Here is a 14,945-nt window from a genome sequence, read left to right as displayed (position 1 = left end):
CTTAATAAGACTGCATTCTGTTGAGTGTACTTTATGTACAAGAACAGTGGGACTAAGATTCTGGGAATTCAAGAACAACAACAACAAAGAAAGAAACTGTCTCAGCCACTGACTAATATTTGAAGATAAACCTTTTCCCGCCATAATTTGAGCTAAGACATAACTCACATCTATGACTGGGAGAAGTAACAAGCTGGACTGCAAATTATTTATGTCAGATTCTTAGAAGATTTTGGCAAAGAGGGTGTGATTGCAAGAACACTTGACTTGGAGAGAGTAAATCACAAAGAAGGAAGGACAGAAAGTGGTGTCAAGGAGCTGGGCAGGCCAATGGAAATTTCTTTAAAAATTCAGCCTGTAAATAAATGTAGAGTTTTAAAATGAAATGCATGTGACTTTCTATGCAGAATAACTAGTAGTCTAGAGTTTTACTAGAACATGGTTAAGTTACAGATGATTTATCTGGAATAGCCACCTAGACAGAAGATCAGGTAAAGTACCTGTTAAAAGATAAGGGAATTACCCTGTCAGGTATTAAAATGTACTTAAAGCTACAAAATAAAAATTCTTACTATGGTACTGAAATCTGAATTGACAGATCAGTGGAAGTAAATGATAGCTCAGAAACAGACCTTAGTACATATAAAAATGTAATATATGATAAATGTATTAAATATCCAAAGGGAAATTATTAGTTCTTGCATAGTCTTCAGATGGCTAATACATAAGCAATAATTCTTGCTCCAAAACATAGGTGAAAAATAACAAACATAATACAATTGAGTTCCCAAAAAGTTAAGGATTTTCCAATACTGAAAATTAAATCAAAACTTAAAAATGGAGAGTTGGGTAGGAACTGGAGTGGTATAGTACCTGGAGTTGATTGCAAACCTGGAAAACAAGTTTCTTTTTTATTACTACAGAAAGACAGGAGGTAAAGCTAATGGATCTCCTTTGGTGGGGATTAAACGTGAGGAATCTAGGTAAATCTAAGAATTTTGATAGTCACATCTTTGGAAAAAAAGGTGGGCTAAAAAAGCCTTTTAGCACAGCAATATAAGAAACTTGTCAGATTTGGACTAAAATATAAAGGAAAATTCTTTGAAGAGACACTGTAACTATTGACCTATTCTTAAGGAAGTTTTTACTTCCTAACTGACCTAAGGAATCTTAAACTGAGAACATAAAAAAAAAGTAACTCTGTACATCCATGTCCAGAGCAACTCTACTTATAACAGCCAAGAGGCAGAAGCAACTTAAATGTCCATGGATGAATGAGTAGATAAAGAAAAGTGTGGACTATACAAGCAATGGAATATTCATCAGTCTTGAAAGGGAGGAAATCATGACACATGCTCCAACTCTGAGGAACCTTGAGGATATTATGGTAAGTGAAATAAAGCTACTTGAAAAAAGACAAATACCCTATGAATCCACTTACATAAGTAGTCAAATTCACAGAAATGGAAAGTAGGCTGGTGGTTATCAGAGCTGAGGTGGGAAGTGGGAGAAAGTTGTTTAATGGACAGTGTTTCAATGCTGGAAAATGAAAACTTTCTGGAGATCTACTTCACAACAGTGTAAATACATCCATCACTACTGAGCTGTACACTTAAAACTGTCAAATGGTAAGTTTTACATTATGTGCTTTTATCACAAATTTTTTATCATATTATTATTGTACTGGGATACATTGTGACATTTACAAAAGTTCTTATAATATATCATAGTTAAATTCACCCCCTCCATCATTCTTCTTTATCCCTCTCTTCCCTCATTCCTGGAACAGTTTCAGCATGTCTAATTTTTCCATTTCCATACATAAATACATAATATTTCCACTGCATTCAGCCTCCTTTACCCTTTCTTTATATTCCCCCATCCTGCTGGTGCCAACCCCCAGACAGGACCTGTTTTACCTTCCTGTTCTCCATTTTTCAAAAAAGGCTTTTTTTTGTTTGTTTAAGATAGCTATACAGGGAGTTTCCTTGTGACATTTCCATGTGTATATGTATTATAACCTGAATTGGTTCATCCCTCTATTTTTCTGCTTTCTGCCTTAGTCCCCTCCTTATGGTTTAAAATTCTATATTCGTTCTTGTATAGAAAGTACATCACTTTTTTTTTTTTAAGGTAAGAAAAGAGTGACAGAGAGGAGCAGAAGTTTCAGGAACAAATCAACCCCAAAGCACTCTGGAAGGCTATGTCTACATCACAGGCAGCTCAAGTCAAATGAATGGGAACTCAATTTTTAATTGCAAAGATTATAGGAAGCAAGATACGATAAAGATTAAACAAGACAATCAGTGATGGGATATAATTTAATGTATTTAAAAATCAGAAAATGAAATCACAATAAAATAACAAAACTATTGGATGCAGATCATGAATCATTGAAAGTGTATGGCAAATGATGGGAAGAAAGATAAACAGGAAAAAAGAGAAAGATAGGTTTACAAAAGCAAGCAGTCTAAAAAATAAAACAAGAACTTTTAGAAATGAAATATGTTATCATTGAACTTTAAAATTCAGTGCATAGCCTTAATAGAATGAAATTATATTAAGGAACTATAAAATTAATCTGAATAATTTTTCAGAAAATAAAACGAAACTCCAGAAGACACATACTAGTAAAGAAAAATTAAAAGACAAGCATAATAGAATAAAAACTAATATGCATCCAATTAAGTTTAGAAGGTGAGACCAGAGAGATTTGGGAAGAGGAGATACACAATAGGTAAATGTTATGAATTCTTTCAGAACTGATAAAAGCAATGAATATTGTAGTAGAAAAAACACAACAAAGTACACAACTAGAGAGACCACAGTGTAATTCCAGACAGTGAGTGCAGGACAATTCTCTGAGTGGTCTTAGATAAATCTATATTTATCCCCTTTCTTTTCTGAATTGCCATTTAATAATTGTAGGAAGGAGTTTCATTGTGATATTTTCATACACACACATAATGTACTTTGATCATATGTACCCTATTTTTCTTTCTTGCTCTCCTGTCCTCTCTCTCTCTCTTTCTCTCTCTCTCTATATATATTTTTTCTCTCTCTCTCTCTATATATATGTATATGTATATATTGTTACAATTTTAATGGATTTCATTATTCTATTTTCATACATATTCAACTCCTGTCATCCATCTTTTCACCCTCCCTCCTCCTGCTGGTTTCCTCCCACAAAGTCCCAACTTTACATTCATGTCAATTTTTTTAGACCTAGATTCTGCATATGAAAAAGATATATTTTTCTTCCTAAGCCTGGGTTATTTTGCTTAAAATGATGATTTCCAGTTCCATCCATTTTCCTGAAAATGACATATTTTGTTCTTTTTGACTGAATCATATTCCATTGTGCACACATACCACATTTTCTTCATTCATTGGGTGATGGGCACCTAGCCTGACTGTGTAGCTTGGCTATGGTGAGTAATGCTGTGGTAAACATAGTGTATAGGTGTCTCTATTGTATGCTGACTCACATTCCTTCAGATATGTGCCTGGGAGTGGTATGGCAGGGTCATATGATAGTTCTGTTTTTAGGTTTTTCCCTTCATACTGATTTCCATAGTGGTTACACTGCTTTATATTCCCACCAACAATGCATAACCATCCCCACCCCCAATACCCTCTCCCATTATTGTTTGTTTTCTTGCTGATGGCCATTCTGACTGGCAAGAGATGGAATCTCAGTGTTATTTTGATTTGCATTTCCTTTATTACTAAGGATGTAGAACATTTCTTCATGTGTTTATTGGCCATTTGTGCTTCTTTTGAGAACTGTCTGTAAAATTCATTTCCCCACTTATTAGTTGTATCATTTGTTCTTTTATGTTTAATTTTCAACTCTTTATATATTCTGGATATTAATCTTTTGTCTGACAAATAGCTGGCAAACATTTTCTTCCATTCTGTAGACTATCTCTTCATTCTGATAATTGTTTCTTTTGATGTGCAGAAGAGTTCTGATTTGATACAATCACATCTGTCAATTCTTTCTTTTTATATCCTGAGTTATTGGAGTCCTATTCAGAAAGTTTTTGCCTATGCCTGTATTTTCAAGTGTTTCCCCTAAATGTTTTCCTGTGGTAGTTCAAAGTTTTAGGTCTTATTTTAAGTTCACTGATCCATTTTTAATTTATTTTTAAGAAGTAAGGATCTAGATTCAGTCTTCTACATGTAGATAACCAGTTTTCTAAACAGCATTTGTTAAAAAGACTATTTTCTCTCCAATGTATATTTTCAGCACCACTGTCAAAAAGCACATGGCTATAGTTGTGTGGGCTATTTCTGGGTCTTCTATTCAGTACCACTTGGTCTACATGTCTGTGTTTGTCCTAGCACCATTCTGTTTTTGTTATTATTGCTCCATAGTATGGTTTGAAGTCCAGTTTTTTGATGAGCACTGATGGATATGAAAGCAGTGATAGGCACCAACCTAATAATTTTGGGTGACCTCAACACCCACTATCACCATATATAAGTCAACCAGACCAAAAAAGAGGAACAAAAAAAACAACCTTTCAGAATAAAATGATACCATATATCAAATGGACTTATATCAAATATCTACTGATATCTACAGAATAACCCACCCAGTAGCCCCAGAATGCACATTCTTCTTAACAGCACAGGGAACTTTCTCCAAAATAGATTATATTTTAGGATATAAGGCAAATGAGTAATCAAAGAAATAAGGGGGAGGGAAGAATCAGAAAATTCCTATAATCAAGTGAAAATAAAAGCATAACATATAGAACCCTTGGAACACAGCAAAGGCACTCCTAAGGGAAAAGTTTATAGCTCTGTGTGACTACATTAAAAATGTCAAAGAGATCTATATCAAATAATCTAATGATGCTTTTCAACCTCTTGGGAAAACAAAAATAAGCCAAATCCCAAGTCAGTGGATGGAAAGAAATTATAATAATTGGGCAAAAATTAATGAAGTAGAGAACAAAATAATGATATATAGATTCAATGAAACAAAGAGTTGGTTCTTTGAAAAGATAAACAAGATTGGCAAATACTTATTCAAACTACTGAAAGGAAAGAGGTAGAAGACCCAAGTTAAAATTAGAGGTAGAAAGGGGGTATCATAACAAATATCAATGCAATTCAGAGGATCATTTAGGGAATATTTCAAAAACTTATATTTCAATAAACTGGAAAGTGCAGAAGAAATGTATAAATTTCAGCAGGACATACATGACCTGCTGAAACTGAACCCGGTGACTATAAACCACTTAAACATATCTATAATAAGCAATAAGATTGAAGCAGTAATAAAGAATGTCTCAACAAAGAAAAGCCCAGGACCACATGGATTCACTACTCAATTCTATGTGCCCTTTAAAGAAGAACTAAAAGTGATACTCCTCAAACTATTCTTTTTTTTTTTTTTTTTTTTATTATTTTTAATTTTTATTGATCTATTTTTGATGGTACTGGGGTTTGAACTCAAAGCTTTGTGCTTGTTAGGCAGGCACTCTACCAATTGAGCCACACCTCCAGCTCCTCAAACTATTCTAAAAAAAAAAAAAAAATGGAAGGGGAAGAAACACTACAAAACTCATTCTGTGAAGCAAGTATTACCCTGATGTGAAAATCAGATATGGACACAACAAAAACAGAAAACTAACTTACTTGGAAAACCTAGACACAAAAACTTGGACAATTGCAATTCAAATTCAACAACATGTTTAAAAAAATCATAAGCCATGATTAAATTGTTTTCATTCCAGATATGTAAAGATGGCTCAATGGATACAAATCAATAAATATAATATAACACATAAACAGAATGAAGGACAAAAATATCACATATCATCTCAAAACATATAGAAAAAGTCTTTGACAAAATTCAATATCCATGATAAAAACCCCAAAGAAACTAGGAATAGAAGGAATGTATCTCAACATGATAAAAGCTATATATGACAAATCTATAGCCAATATCCTACAAAAATGAGGAAAAACTGAAAGCATTTCCTCTAAAGCCAGGAATGAGATAAGGGTGTCTACTCTTTCCACTCTTATTTAAGGTAGTGTTTTGAATTCTTTAGAGCAATAGGCAAGAGAAAGAAGTAGGAAAGAAGTCAAATTATCCCTATTTATTTTATTTATTTATTTTTTTGGTGGTACTGAGGGTTTGAACTCAGGTTCTCACATTTGCTAGGCAGGCGCTATACCACTTGAGCCACTCTGCCAGCCAAAATTATCCATATTTAGAGATTATGATCCTGTATTTAAAAGACCCTAAATAGTACACTATAAAATTCTTAGATCTAATAAACACTTTTGGCAAAGTAGCAAGATACAAAACTAACATACAAGAATGAGTAGTTTTTCTATATACCAATAGCAAAATAGGCTGAAAAGAAGTCAAGAAAACAATCCCATTCATAATAGCCTCAAAAACATAAAATACTTAGGAATATGCTGCACTAAGGAGGTGAAATGTGTCTCTACAGTGAGAGCTATAAAACATTGAAGAGAGGAATTGGAGAAGACACTAGAAGATGGAAAAAACTCACACATTCATGAAAACTGGCAGAATTAATTTTGTGAAAATGGCTATACTATTGAAAGCAATCTACAGATTCAATACATTTCCCATCAAAATCCCAATGTCATTCTTCACATAAATAGAAATATCAATCCTAAGATTCATATGGTAGAATAAAAGACCCCACTGAGCCAAAAACATCCTGCACAAACAAATTTCCCTCTTTCTTGCTTAAAGTTATTAAGAATAACATCTCTAGATGCAACATCCCTATATGGATGGAGCTGGCCAGAACAGCTTGGGTTCTGTTCCCCTCCCTCCACAGAATGTCCTTTGACAGGTTAGTCCAGTGAGGACTGTTACCTTGATGTATATAGTCTGGGGAGGGCTCACTTTCAAGGTCCTTCATGTGCGCTGCAAATAGGGCACACACAGTCAAGACTTCATCCACCTTGAGCAGCTATTTTGAGCCTTTAAGGTACTGGCTTGCAATGAATCCTAGGCTTCTACTGTCTCTTGATGCCTATTTGTAAGTAATAAATCCACTTCATGTAACCTATTGTACATGAGTGTGTTCTGTCTCAGCAAAATCAGGGCTCAGTGAACCTGCTTCACAATGAGAAGTTTTAAAAAGCCCAAGAGAGAACAAAATATGCAAAAGAATATCTACATAGAATTCTCACTAGTAAGAATACAATCCAGGACATAGTAGAATTATATCTTCAGTTTTCTGAAAGATATTATTAAACTATGATTATATTCCCAAATAAATTTTTCACCTAAGATTGTACCATAAAGATATTTTCAGGTAAATAAAAATTAAAATAGATCCCAACCAATACATAGTGCACCAGAGGCATTCTAAATGCTAAACTTTAAGAAGGAAATTGAAACCTGCAAGTCTAAGATTCCAGAAAAAAAAATGACAAAGAAATTGGCAAAATGGTAAGTAAGCCTATTTTTCCTATCAAGCCTCAGCCTTCCCCTGCATTTCCTTCTAAACATTGTATTTGGTCACCAAAGAATGTACACATATCTTTTAATTTTATCCTTGGTAATTTGATGGGATATGGTTTACACAACCCAGCATACTGTTGATTTTGTTTAATTTTCCATATGTAATTGAAAAGATCATGTATTTTTGCATGTTCCATTATAGCGTGTGTGTGTGTGTGTGTGTGTGTGTAACTGAGATGAAACTTGATAATTGTTTTGTTCTAATTTCTATATCCTTTCTGACTTTTTTGTCTTTGTATTCTATCCTTTACTGAGACAGGTGCATTAATAAGACCAACTCTGGACTTTTGCTTTGGGAGTGATACAATGGATCAATTACAGGCATATGCTCTCTCCGCAAACACTATCAAATACTTGACACACTGAATGATCATATTAAAGAGCTTTAGAAACAACCAGAATTATACGATCTAAAATTCCAGATATGGACAAACCCTTTTTATGTTACCTAACAATTTCTGGCTGTCATCATCCATGATGGCACTTGACAATCCTGAGTATATGTTGGGAATCAGACTTGAGCTAGGGAAAAGGGATCCTGCTGGAGAAGAGGGAAATCTCCTCAGCAAGGATGGTATGACAAATTAGAAAATAGAGAGAACACAACCACAAGAATAAAGTCCCCATGGACTGAGTTCCTAGGCAGTGCAGAAGGATCAGAGAGCTATACCAGAAAGGCAGGGTAAGGTTTACCTCAATTTTACAGTGCTGAGAGACTAAACTTCCTCTAAAGAAAAACATCTGCAAGAAATACATGATTGTTACACTCCTAAGATATTTTGAATAAACATGAATCCAGGGCCTAAAGAGCTAAGCTAAAAACCCCAGAAAGGAAGAACATTCAAACTGGAGGAAACAAATGCCATCTAGTCATAAGCTGGGAGGACCACATTTGAGGAAGATATTGGGTCAGAAAGGCCTAGTGAAATTTTCTGTAGTCTTATGATGTTTGGGAGACAAGCACCATGCCATTTCCCCAACCCTCAGTGTTATTGGTAAGATTTTAAACCTGTAAAGAGTAGAAGCATAAGCTAAGCACAGTGGTTCACACCTGTAATCCTAGCTACTCAGGCAGAGAAGATCAGGAGGATCACAGTTCAAGGCCAGCCCAGGCAAAGAGTTAGTGAAACCCTAAGATTCCATCTCAATAGCTGGGCATGCTGACATGCATCGTCATCCCAGCTACATGGAAAGCATAAATAGGAGAATGATGGTAAAGTCTATACACTGGGCATAAACATGAGACCCCATCCCCAAAATAACTAAAGCAAAAAGGGCTGGAGGTATGACTTAAGTGTTAGAGTAAATGAGGGGCACATACACACACCAAGAGATACAAATCTCCAAAGGATTGTGCTTCCACTGTGGGGATAGTAGAGACCACCAGGTGTTTGAAACCAACAAATAAATATCCAACCAAAAATAAGAGACAAGGAATGAAAGAAGCAGTAATTCCCAAGAAACAAGGAAATAACTAGAGAAAAACTGAATTTTTCCTCAGTAATGGCTCCAATTTATCTCTCATAAGATAAAGGAGATCAGTACCTCAATCTTTCTGCCTTAACAGAGGAAATAAGATTCATTGGTGAAATATATCATATGAGGATTCAACATTATTTAGTAGACAATATATGACATACAAAAGAAAAAAACAAAACAGATAAACATATTTATACTTTAACATTTGAAGTTGTATTGAAATTATCTGTTTTAACATGCTTCATCTACTGAATGGTATGATCCTAAAGGAACTATTTCTTAAATGTTCACATTCCTTGAAATTTGCTAAAGATATAGTATAAAGTGGGTGCTCAAGAAATGTTTGTCAAATGATGAATAAGTTTTGTAGTGAAAATAGAAATTAGATCTAGTAGATCTAATCTCCATCTGGCTTAAATCTCAGTTGAACACTGACATCCCCTCTTTATGGATGGGTGATGTTTTCACCATTTCTTTTTGTAGGTGGTTTTATATCTTTGAGAAGTCTTTTTTTTTTTTATGAATCTGATCTTATTGTCTCAATCTCTACTATACTATAATCCATGTTCTGCTCTCTGGAGCCATGAGATAAAGCCTTCTTTCTGATGTAATAAAGGTTCATGTAGTTAAAGCCAGTGAGCAAGTCCTTCCTTGCTTAGTACCTTCTTATGTGGACTAGGCATACTTCATTTATCCATTTCTTATTGACATCTTTTTTCTACCTTCCATACTCAGGTCACTATCATGCATTGGTCAATGTGATAGGCTGCCAGTAAAAGAAACAGAGCATCAGTGGCTCAAACAAGAGAGCTGCTTATTTTTCATGTAAAAAAAATGCAGAGGCAGGCAGCCTGATAGTGCCATGGGGACACAGGCCCTTTGGTTACCCTTAGCATGAGGTTTCTGTCCTCTTTCTTACTGCTGTCATATGATTACTACACAGCTGATTTACTTCCAAGAGAGCATCTTTATTCCATACAGGAAGAGAAAGAGCAAAGCAGAAAAGGTATTTTGCTTGTAGGATATTTGTTCTTTCAAGAGCTTTCTCAGAAAGGTCAGAGTTTCACTAACATTTGATTGAATATAATTATATCACATATTTGCAAGGGATGCTGGGAAACATTTTAGCTGGGCACATTATCTCCTTGAAAAATTAAAAAGAAGAGGAGAGTAAATATTAATATTGATAGGCAACCAGTGGTGTGTTACAATGAAGTGAGCTTTGCTAATGACTGTTTTAAAAGAAAAACCCCTAGACCAGGCAATATATTCTAGAATGAGTGCAGCTGTGTATGCAGTGACCACTTCCTTCTAGCTATATATATAAATTTATTAAGGTAGTTAAAGATTGGCCTTATTTTTAAGGTGCCACATTACCATTACAGATTTATATTATTCTTACAACAAATTAAAAAATAGTTATTTCTCTTCTATATTCAGCTAAGTCTCCACTAACACTTTGCAGTTGCAAATTCTAAAATCCAATCAAGAATGTTTCATTAACTCCAGTAAATTTCATTGTACATCTTGATCATTATTTAATCACTGTCTTCTTTTTGAAACTCAATCTTGTCATTCAAAGCATTTGCTAGTCCTGAAAACTTTACTATTTGCAAATTTGACAAGTTTTTTATGACTTGATAAGGGAGATGTACATCTAAACTTATAATTAGATTGAAATAGGATAAATATATTAGTGAAGCTATAGATACAGAGTTAGAAGAACTTTGGAGAAATGCAACTGGCTCAGCTTGACTTGATTCTGGAAGTTCAAAAATCAGCAGAGGATATGACAGTGACATTTATTAAACATGAGGGGAACTTTGGCTGAGAGATCATAATGAAATGAGCATTCAGAAAATAGGAAATAGAATAACAGAAAGGCCCAGCAGTGTGAGAAACCGAGAATTATAACTGCTGTGATCTGGCATATCAGGTATGCACCATGTGGGGGAGACTGTAGGAGATGAGGCAAGAATTAACATAAACTTCTGTGGACATTTGCTCCTTACTTTTGATTGATAGTCTTTAGATAGATACTAACATCAGAGATACATTTGGAAAGGTTTTTCCATAACTGTCTTTTAAATTTACAATTGTGTTTTCATTTCCAACAAAATTGTGTAGAAAATAGATGAGAAGAAATAATTCAAGCTATGCAATTCTCTGTGTCTTGTGATTCCCTTTCCCTTCAGATGTGAGGACCATATGTCATATTTCCTAAGAACCTTGGAATTTCAAATAATCTGTGTCATAGCTGCCCAAAGTATTCTGAATTTTGTCAGTCCATGTGTGCTGGGTTTTGATCTGGAAAAAGGTGGCCATTGTGTCTCCAATCACATATTCCTCCTGTCATGGGGGATGGCTTTGTGGTTCTTTGTGCGTGTTCTACTGGATCTATCAAGGGAGATATCAGATTTTCAATGTAGATTAGGAGCCAAGGAATATACCATGATTGCCATTTTATTTAATGACAATGAGAAATGCCAGTAATGAAAGGAGTAAGCAACAGCACAGTTGGTAAGCTTGTATTTTTAGCCTGTGTACAAGAGGCTCACAACCTTAATTTTCACAGCAACATAAATATTATGACTATAATTAACCATGAATATTTGATGAAGTTTGAGAGTATTATCTACACTTGCTTAATATCACTGAGTGTCATTCTAAATTCTGGATGCTTTTTAAGTATGGAAATGTTCTCTGTGTACTGCCAAATTTCTAAACAAATGCCTGGTGGAAAATTACACCTTAGCCAGAACAATAATCCGAGTAAATAGGTAATAATGGGTATATATTTGCACATTCGCTTGATACACAGCATTAAAATGTCCCAGGACTTAAAGACTAAGTTTATACAAAGAGAATTAAAACAGGCATAATAGCCATGATTTATCCAAGAGATTGATGCATTGCAAAGAAGTCCTTTTCACATATGAAAAAGAAAATTGTGCCTTGTTAAAATGTCAAGGATTCTCAAGTTGGGAGAAATGAGGTGTCTTTGGCAGGCTCCAATTTGCAGGTGGCAATTGAATGCTTAAAGATAATCCCTGGATGAAAACCCTGGTGGTCCACTGTGTATCTAGGGCAATTTATAGGCAATTAGAAAACAAATGTGTGCTTGCTAGAAAGTTTTCCTAATGTTGCTTTTTTTTAAAAGTAAGAAAAAATTCTTCAAAATGTGTGTCTTCTTTATTTTATAGTGAAACTATGTAAGTTATGGTAAAAAATGAAGGTGTTTCTGAATGAGTCATTTTGTGTTGTTCCTAAATTATATTGAAAAAGAGGTTTATTTTTGCTCAGGATTCAAGATGCACAAGTTCCAGGGACACAATCCAGTGATGGCCTTTTTACTGGCAAAGCTCCAAAGTGGCGCAGAGCATGACATGGTGAAAGACAGGGAACATGCAGTATGTGTGTGTCTCTTCAGGCCCTTCTCCTTCTTCTTCCAGAGCCACAAGGATTCAATCGTGATGCCTCCACTCTAATGACCTCACATAATCCTAATCATATCCCCAAAGCCACTCCTCTAAACACGGTAGTTCGCTTAAACTTCCACTCTCAATACCTCATGATGTGTATGAAGTTTTAACCTATGCAGCCTCGGGTGGTCCTCAAATCATATTCAAACCACAGCCGCCTCTAACTAAACGTATTTTAAATATAAAACAAAGCACAGACATGGTGCATGACAATAAATTTCCTTGTCCCCAGAGACAGTTTCCCTATTGCTGTAAATTATTTGGATAGATTCCTAAGCCTGTTGGTAAGACTTGGCACTTTTGATGATTTTGGAACTGAGAAGGTCTTAGACTGGCAAGCAATGGTAGGTGTGGTAGGTTAAAGATGGTTTCAGATTATTTGCTGTTTTTTCCCATTTAGAGGAAAAGTCCAATTCTCCACCATATGAATCTGAGTTAACCTTGAAGCACTCAGTCAGTACAGCCTGGAGGAAGTGATTATGTGCTAGCTTTAAGGCTAAGAGGATCAGCAGCTTCCACTTTGGATTCTGGAACCCTGAGACACCATGAAGGAAGATTGCTTATACTGGAGCCATCTTTCTCTAAGGAAGTCTGAACCACAAGGAAAGGGCAAATGTAGGGCTCTTGTGGACAGGTGAAATTACACCAACAGTTAACATCAACTACCAGCAATGTGAGTGAACCCAAACATCTAGCCCAGTTGAGCCTTCAGATGACTTTGTCCCTCCTGATAGGAAGCAGTTAGACTTAAGTTGTGGCTACAAGAGGAAGAAAGGAAGAAATCATCACAATTCAACTTCCCAATTCCACTAATCTCTATTTAAGACCAGGTAGCCAGAGCCCAGGGGTTATCACAGGATGCTTTGAAGTTAGCCACTACCCTAAATCTTAACTCACTCTTTACCCAAGAGTAATCCACATCCTAACATCAACTACATCTGGTACAGGGAGGTTTTATAAGTAAATTTATATTTAAAAAACCCCAACCCATGAGCTAAATAGAGCAAAGGTTAGGAATTTCAAACAGAAAATCTCTGTCAATTAGAAGAGAAACTAGTAGATTCCACTATGTCTCTCTTAATAAGACAATGACTCAAACTTAGGACCCAAACCTAAGAGTTTCTCAGGAAATAGTCCAACCTTAAAACCTGACCTGTCACTCTCTCCCTTGAGGTGACCCGCTTTCAGTCTGTTGAAAGTATATTCCTTTCCTAATAAACTTTACTATTACTTTTACTAAATCCTTGAGTCTTGCTTGAATTCTTCTCCTGCCAGATACAAGAACTGAGGTAATCATCAATGCTATTTTTCAGGTAATACCAGTCACAATCCAATGGAAGAGACATGCAGGAGTCCAGTCAAGAACTGTCCAACCGAGCACAGTATTCCTACAAAATCACGAGGGAGAATAAGTTATTGTTGGCACCATAAGTTTTGATGTAATTTTTAATGCAGCCGTAGATAATTAAGAGAGGAGGGGCAATGACAAAATGAGAATCATGAATCCAGGAGCCTTTTGCCTCTTTTCTTCTTTCCCTCCCATCTTTCCTGAATCACAAGAAACATCTAGCCCAAGTGGGGTCAGAGAACAAGCTTTAGATAAGCACCTTTGAAAGATACAGGACAGAGCCATTGGAAACACTGGTGCCCACAGCTTGTGCTACATAGTACTTGAAGATCTTTGGCTCCAGAGCTACTTCAGTACAAAACCTGACCTAGCCCCACTAGCTGTGGGTCTCTGGGCAGCTTCTGTCATTTTTCTGTGGCCGTTTTTCTCATCTGTACCATATAAAGGAGAAAATGTGTATACATTTCTTTAGACCTAATTAGGGTCTGGAATTTTCATAACCATGAGGCAAAATAAATTAATTGATTGTAGCCAACTAGTTGTTCACTGATAAAGGAAAAGAACAAAAGCTAAAAGATATGCAGGGAGTTTTGGAAACATTATCCAAGGTCATAAAATTAGCAAGTTGAAAACCAAGCCATCTGTGGCCTATGATACAGAGACAGTGTGAATGTCCACACAGTGTTGTCAAGGTTCTGCTTTCTTAAAGACTAAAACCTTCTTTAATCAACACTTTTCAGCATAACACAATGTGTTCAGTTACCTAATAAATTGTGCCAACAAATCTTTTTGTCCTTTGCTAAAATCAATCCAAGGAAAAACGTATCTAAGTAACCCCCCTTATTGAGGGAAGACATTACTTTGGGTTATTAACCTGCATTATTGTTGAAGTTAATGTTTGATTTATTATTTGAAATAATAATGTAATGTGATATGATATCTGAGGACTTTATTATGGTTTTAGAGCCTGTTCATCAAATGAAACTCTATGAATTTTTATATTCAGCATTCTTACATATTTTCAGTAATGAATTATGTACAAAAGTAAGGAACTGATTAAGGATCCCTTATCATTGAAGGATTAATTATTATATCCTTGATT

This window comes from Castor canadensis, chromosome 10 (assembly GCF_047511655.1).
Source record: "Castor canadensis chromosome 10, mCasCan1.hap1v2, whole genome shotgun sequence".
Lineage (NCBI taxonomy): Eukaryota > Metazoa > Chordata > Mammalia > Rodentia > Castoridae > Castor > Castor canadensis.
Note: the sequence above shows the minus strand (reverse complement) of the source record.